General features: G+C 47.4%; 1 protein-coding gene across 1 annotated transcript in view; it reads right to left on the reverse strand.

The window, feature by feature from the left end:
• LOC137376647 (guanylate-binding protein 2-like) overlaps positions 1-5,805 on the reverse strand; it is an 81,966-nt gene extending 76,161 nt beyond the window's left edge. Inside the window, exon 1 of the mRNA XM_068045604.1 lies at positions 5,737-5,805. The gene's annotated coding sequence lies outside the window, so the exon portion shown is untranslated. The remainder of the gene's footprint in view (positions 1-5,736) is intronic.
• Positions 5,806-6,516: the final 711 nt, after the last annotated feature.

The raw sequence follows: 6,516 nt of genomic DNA on the forward strand, positions 1-6,516 counted from the left end.
TGCTCCTGCACCCGCTTTAGAATTGTAGCCTTTATTTTATATTGTCTCTCCTTGTTCTTCTAACCAACATGTATCACATCACATTAAAATTTCACCTTCCACGTGTCCACCCATTCCACAAGTCTGTCTATGTCCTCTTGAAGTCTATCACTGTCCTCCTGAAAGTTCCAAGTTATGTGTATCTGTAACTGTTGAAATTGTGTCCTGTACACCCAAGACTAGCTCACTAATATCTATGAAGAAAAGCAGTGGTCCTAGTACTGACCTCTGGAGAAATCCATAGTATATCTGAATGGGGGGGCGGAAACGGGTCAAAGTAACAACATTGGTGTAGGGGATGGTGGGAAGAGTTTGACGTTAAAGTTTAGGCAGTTTGGGAGGAAGGTCAAATGGACAAAGTAAGTGTTTTGGCGGGGGGGGGGGGAAAGAGGGCAATTAATTAATTAATTTGTTATTGGGGAGTGGGAGAGGAGCAGAAGAAATGTCTTTATTTTTAATTCTTGAGCTTTAAATATTTAAATTTAACGGTAGGGCTCAAAGCCCTTTAAAAGTGACGTCAGCACCTGCACAGAGGAAGCTGACACGTTGTCGGGGATGGACAGCCCACCCCCTCCATGTGATCGGGGAGGGGGCAGCCCCCCTGGCTATTTAAATGAGCCGCCGCATGGAAGATTGCAGCAGTTCCACAACATGCAGCCTGTGCGGGCAGGCTACCGTTCACCTCGCGCGCTGCCGACATCGGTGGCGGGCACAGAAGTTTCAGCCCGATGATTTCGAAAGGAAATTGGATGGGCACTTGAGGGAAGTAAACTTTCAGGGCTACAGGGATAGAGCAGGGGAATGGGACTGATTAAATTGCTCGACAGAAAGTCACATGGATTCGATGGGCCGAATGGTGTTCTTCTGTGTCATAATGACTATGATTCTTGGCGACTCTTCCCTATGTTCTTGGTCCCAGCATAGACTGCAATGACTAGATCTTCCCCAACCCTCTCCAAACCCTTTCAAACCGGGTTTGAAATGAGATGTTGCCCACGCTGGCAACTGATGGGCAGCACACAATGTGGGCTCTCGATGCTGTTTCCAAAGGATGCTATCTGTCTCCCTAATTATTGAATCCCCTACGGCTACAACATTATACTTTTTTTTAGAGATACAGCACTGAAACAGGCCCTTCAGCCCACCAAGTCTGTGCCGACCAACATCCACCCATTTACACTAACCCCACAGTAATCCCATATTCCCTACCACCTATCTACACTCGGGGCAATTTACAATGGCCAATTTACCTATCACCTGCAAGTCTATGGCTGTGGGAGGAAACCGGAGCACCCGACGAAAACCCACGCAGTCACAGGAGAACTTGCAAACTCCGCACAGGCAGTACCCAGAATCAAAGCCGGGTCCCTGGAGCTGTGAGGCTGCAGTGCTAACCACTGCGCCACTGTGCCGCCCCTCATCCGCATGGGGTGCACGAACTGACCCGCACTCATCAAATTCAGCCCTCTGTGTGACCTTTCCTGTTTTATATCCTCTCTCATGCATGCTTCAATACTGGAGTCTATATATACTGATTCCCACACCACCTCATGTTCTCCCATTACTGTATCTTCTAAACTATTTCATCTTTCAGGATATGTAACCCACTGATTGGAATCTTTCCACCAGTTCTCTGCGATGTTAATAATGCCCAACCTGCCAGACCTTGTAAGACTCTTAATCTCACATTGTATTTATCTCCCACCATTGTAATTAGACTTACCCAAATTTGATTATGTTTTCATGGTTATACCTTAAGGTTTGTTCATGGGAGGCAGTGGCGTAGTGGTATTTCACTTGACTTGTCACCTAGAGACCCAGGGTATTGCTCTAGGGACATGGGTTCAAATCCCACCACAGCAGAAGGTGAAATCTGAATTGAATTAAAAAATCTGGAATTAAAAGCTAGACGAATGATGGCCATGAAACGATTGTCGATTGTTGTAAAAACCCATCTGGTTCATTAATGCCCTTTAGGGAAGGAAATCTGCTGTTCTTACCTGGTCTGACCTACATGTGACTCCAGACCCACAATAATGTGGTTGACTCTAACATTCCCTCTGAAATGGCCTAGCAAGCCACTCAGTTGTATCTAAACGCTACGAAGTCAATAAAAGAGAACGAAACCAGATGGACCACCCGGCATCGAACTAGGCACCGAAAACGGCAACGGCAAACCCAGCCCTGACAACCCTGCAAAGTCCTCCTTACTAACATCTGGTGGCTTGTACCAAATTTGGGAGAGCTGTCCCACAGACTAGTCAAGCAACAGCCTGACATAGTCATGGTCACGGAATCATACCCTACGGACAATGTCCCAGACACTGCCATTACCATCCCCGGGTATGTCCTGTCCCATCGGCAGGACAGACCCACCAGAAGTTGCGGCACAGTGGTATACAGTTGGGAGGGAGTTGCCCTGGGAGTCCTCAACATTGACTGCGGACCCCATGAAGTCTCATGGCATCAGGTCAAACATGGACAAGGAAACCACCTACTGCCCTCCCTCAACTGATGAATCAGTACTCCTCCATGTAGAACACAACTTGGAGGAAGCACTGAGGGTGGCAAGGGCACAGAATGTACTCTAGATGAGGGACTTCAATGTCCATCACAAAGAGTGGCTCAGTAGCACCACTACTGGCCAAGTCCTAAAGGACATAGCTGCTAGACTGGGTATGCAGCAGATGGTGAGGGAACCAACAAGAGGAAAAAACATACTTGACCTCGTCCTCACCAAGCTGCGTGCCGCAGATGCATCTGTCCATGACAGTATTGGTAGGAGTGACCACCGCGTAGTCCTTGTGGTGACGAGGTCCCGCCTTCACTTTGAGGATACCGTCCTTCACGTTGTGTGGCACTACCACCGTGCTAAATGGGATAGATTTCGAACACATCTAGCAATGCAAAACTGGGCATCCATGAGGCGCTGTGGGCCATCAGCAGCAGCAGAATTGTATTCAACCACAATCTGTAACCTCATGGCCTGGCATATCCCCCACTCTACCATGACCATCAAGCCAGAAGACCAACCCTGGTTCAATGAAGAGTGCAAGAGGGCATGCCAGGAGCAGTATCAGGCATACCTCAAAATGAGGTGTCAACCTGGTGAAGTTACAACACAGGACTATCTGCGTGCCAAACTGCATAAGCAGCATGCGATAGGCAGAGCTAAGCGATCCCATAACCAACGGATCAGATCTAAGCTCTGCAGTCCTGCCACATCCAGCCGTGAATTGTGGTGGACAATTAAACAACAGATTGGAGGAGGTGGCTCCAAAAATATCCCCACCCTCAATGATGGGGGAGCCCAGCACATCAGTGCATTTGCAACAATCTTCAGCCAGAAGTGCAGAGTTGATGATCCATCTCGGCCTCCTCCTGAAGTCCCCAGCATCACAGATGCCAGACTTCAGCCAGTTCAATTCACTCCGCGTGATATCAAGAAATGATTGAAGGCACTGGATACTGCAAAGGCTATGGGCCCTGACAATATTCCGGCAATAGTACTGAAGACCTGTGCTCCTGGACTTGCCGCGCCCCTAGCCAAGCTGTACCAGTACAGCTACAATACTGGCATCTACCCTGCAATGTGGAAAATTGCCCAGGTATGTCCTGTACACAAAAAGCAGGACAAGTCCAACCTGGCCAATTATCATCAGTAAAGTGATGGAAGGTGTCATTAACAGTGCTATCAAGTGGCACTTGCTTAGCAATAACCTGCTCACTGACGCTCAGTTTGGGTTCTGCCAGGGCCACTCAGCTCCTGACCTCATTACAGCCTTGGTTCAAACATGGACAAAAGAGCAGAACTCAAGAGGTGAGGTGAGAGTGACTGCCCTTGACATCAAGGCAGCATTTGACCGAGTATGGCATCAAGGAGCCCTAGCAAAACTGAAGTCAATGGGAATCAGGGGTAAAACTCTCCGCTGGTTGGAATCATACCTAGCACAAAGGAAGATGGTTGTGGTTGTTGGAGGTCAATCATCTCAGCTCCAGGACATCACAGCAGGAGTTCCTCAAGGTAGTGTCCTAGGCTCATCCAACTTCAGCTGCTTCATCAATGACCTTCCTTGAATCATAAGGTCAGAAGTGGGGATGTTCGCTGATGATTGCACAATGTTCAGCACCATTCGTGACTCCTCAGATACTGAAGCAGTTCATGTAGAAATGCAGCATGACCTGGACAATATCCAGGTAACATTCGTGCCACACAGTGCCAGGCAATGACCATCTCCAACAAGAGAGTATCTAACCATCTCCCCTTGACGTTCAATGGCATTACGATCGCTGAATTCCTCGCTATCAACATTCTAGGGGCTACCATAGACCAGAAACTGAAAAGAAGTAGCCAAAGAAATACCATGGCTACAAGAGCAGGTCAGAGGCTAGGAATTCTGCAGCAAGTAACTTACCTCTTGACTCTCCAAAGCCTGTCCACCATCTACAAGGCACAAGTCAGGAGTGTGATGGAATACTCTCCACTTGCCTGGATGGGTGCAGCTCCAACAACACTCAAGAAACTCGACACCATCCAGGACAAAGCAGCCCGCTTGATTGGCACCCCATCTACAAACATTCACTCCCTCCACCACCGACGTACAGTGGTAGCAGTGTGTGCCATCTACAAGATGCACTGCAGCAACGCACCAAGGCTCCATAGACAGTACCTTCCAAACCCAGGACCTCTACCAACTAGAAGGACCAGAGCAGCAAATGCATGGGAACACCACCACCTACAAGCTCCCCTCCAAGTCACACACCATCCTGACTTGGAACTATATCGCCGTTCCTTCACTGTCGCTGGTTCAAAATCTTGGAACACCCTTCCTAACAGCACTGTGGGTATACCTACCTCACATGGACTGCAGCGGTTCAGGAAGGCAGCTCAAGGGCAATTAGGGATGGGCAATAAATGCTGGCCTGGCCAGTGACGCCTACATCCCATGAATGATTTTTTAAAATATTGGTATGGATGTTCTTTACATCAATCAGAATAACCCTGTATTCAGTTTAAACACTCACCCATCCATTCTCTCTATCCTGACTATCAACACCTCTATTCCCCTCTGTTTAGTTGCAGCCCACCCAGCCCACCCAGCCCACCCAGCCCACCCAGCTCACCCAGCCCACCCAGCTCCTTTTGTTCAAAAAAGTACCCCATCGTTTGAAGAACTGATACCCTGATTCCTAAAACCAAATACAAAGCCACGGGTTGGTTTGTGTAATTACCCTCAATCTCTCATCACCAGCATGTTGCTTGGGTGGTATTTCAGCAAATACTATACAAAATGTCCTAAATGTTTGGTGAACATTTGCTTCCTTACCTTTTCCCTCCAGCATTCTGACAACTGGGAACATCAGATCCTCCACCCGGGCAATGAACAACCACCGATCGTTTCTCCGAGGCCGGGATTTTCCGGCCCCCAGGAGTGGGTTAGGAGGCGGGTGGGATTGGGCACCGTTCCCGTCGCTTACCCGCCCCACTGCTATTTCACCAGCAGCGGAGCAGGACCAAACACATCGTAATGTTTCTATAATAACAGGGAAGCCATTTCATGCTCTGTCAGTATTCCTGAATCACGTTCTAAATAAAAACCGCACTGTCCTACAGTTTAATACAACCTCCCAGAGACACCAGTAATCTCGAAATGGGACCTTCTTCTCGAAGTGTCTGATATGTGTTGAAGTACTCACCTCTCCACTGTTCAGTAACTGTATGGTTCTGCACCACTTGGTATGAAGCTGGATCAGTGTGGGTCACTGTAAATGTCTGAGTATATAGAAAGCAATTCAACCAATCAGACAAATATCTGTTGTTCAACCAATGCTGAACAGGAAAGTCTTTTATGATTTTTGCCTCATTAAACAAGAACCCACCCACTGTAAAAAAAAACTGCCCAGAGGGTGGCACCATGTTCCACAGAAAAAAGGGAAGTTTCATAAACTCCAGAATCTCCTCAGGATCGTTTGGAACCCGTATCTTTTTAATTCCTGTGAAACCCTGTTTTTATTATTGGTTTGTGATATAAACAATCTCTCCAGTGTCTTCTCCCCCCTTCCTCAGCTAACCAACTGAAGGACTTGTGAGGTCTTTATTTCAGAAAAGGCTTAAAATCCGTTCAGAGAAGCATGATATAAGGTGCCACATCAAAGGTTATTTCGGAAAATAAAAGCTCATGGTGTAGGTAGTAACATTTTGGCATAGTTAAGATTGGCTAGCTAACAGGAAACAGAGAGTAGGCTTAAATGTGTCATTTTCTGGTTGGCAAGATATAACGAGTGGTGTGCCACGGGGATCATTGTTCGAGCCTCAACTTTTTACAATTTATATAAATGACTTGGATGAAGGGACCGAAGGTATGGTTGCTAAATTTGCTGATGACACAAAGATAGGTAGGAAAGTAGGTTGTGAAAAGGATTAGAATTAGAATTAGAATATTACAGCGCAGGACAGGCCCTTCGGCCCTCGATGTT

The sequence above is a fragment of the Heterodontus francisci genome, chromosome 13, assembly GCF_036365525.1.
Source record: "Heterodontus francisci isolate sHetFra1 chromosome 13, sHetFra1.hap1, whole genome shotgun sequence".
NCBI classification, from domain to species: Eukaryota; Metazoa; Chordata; class Chondrichthyes; order Heterodontiformes; family Heterodontidae; genus Heterodontus; species Heterodontus francisci.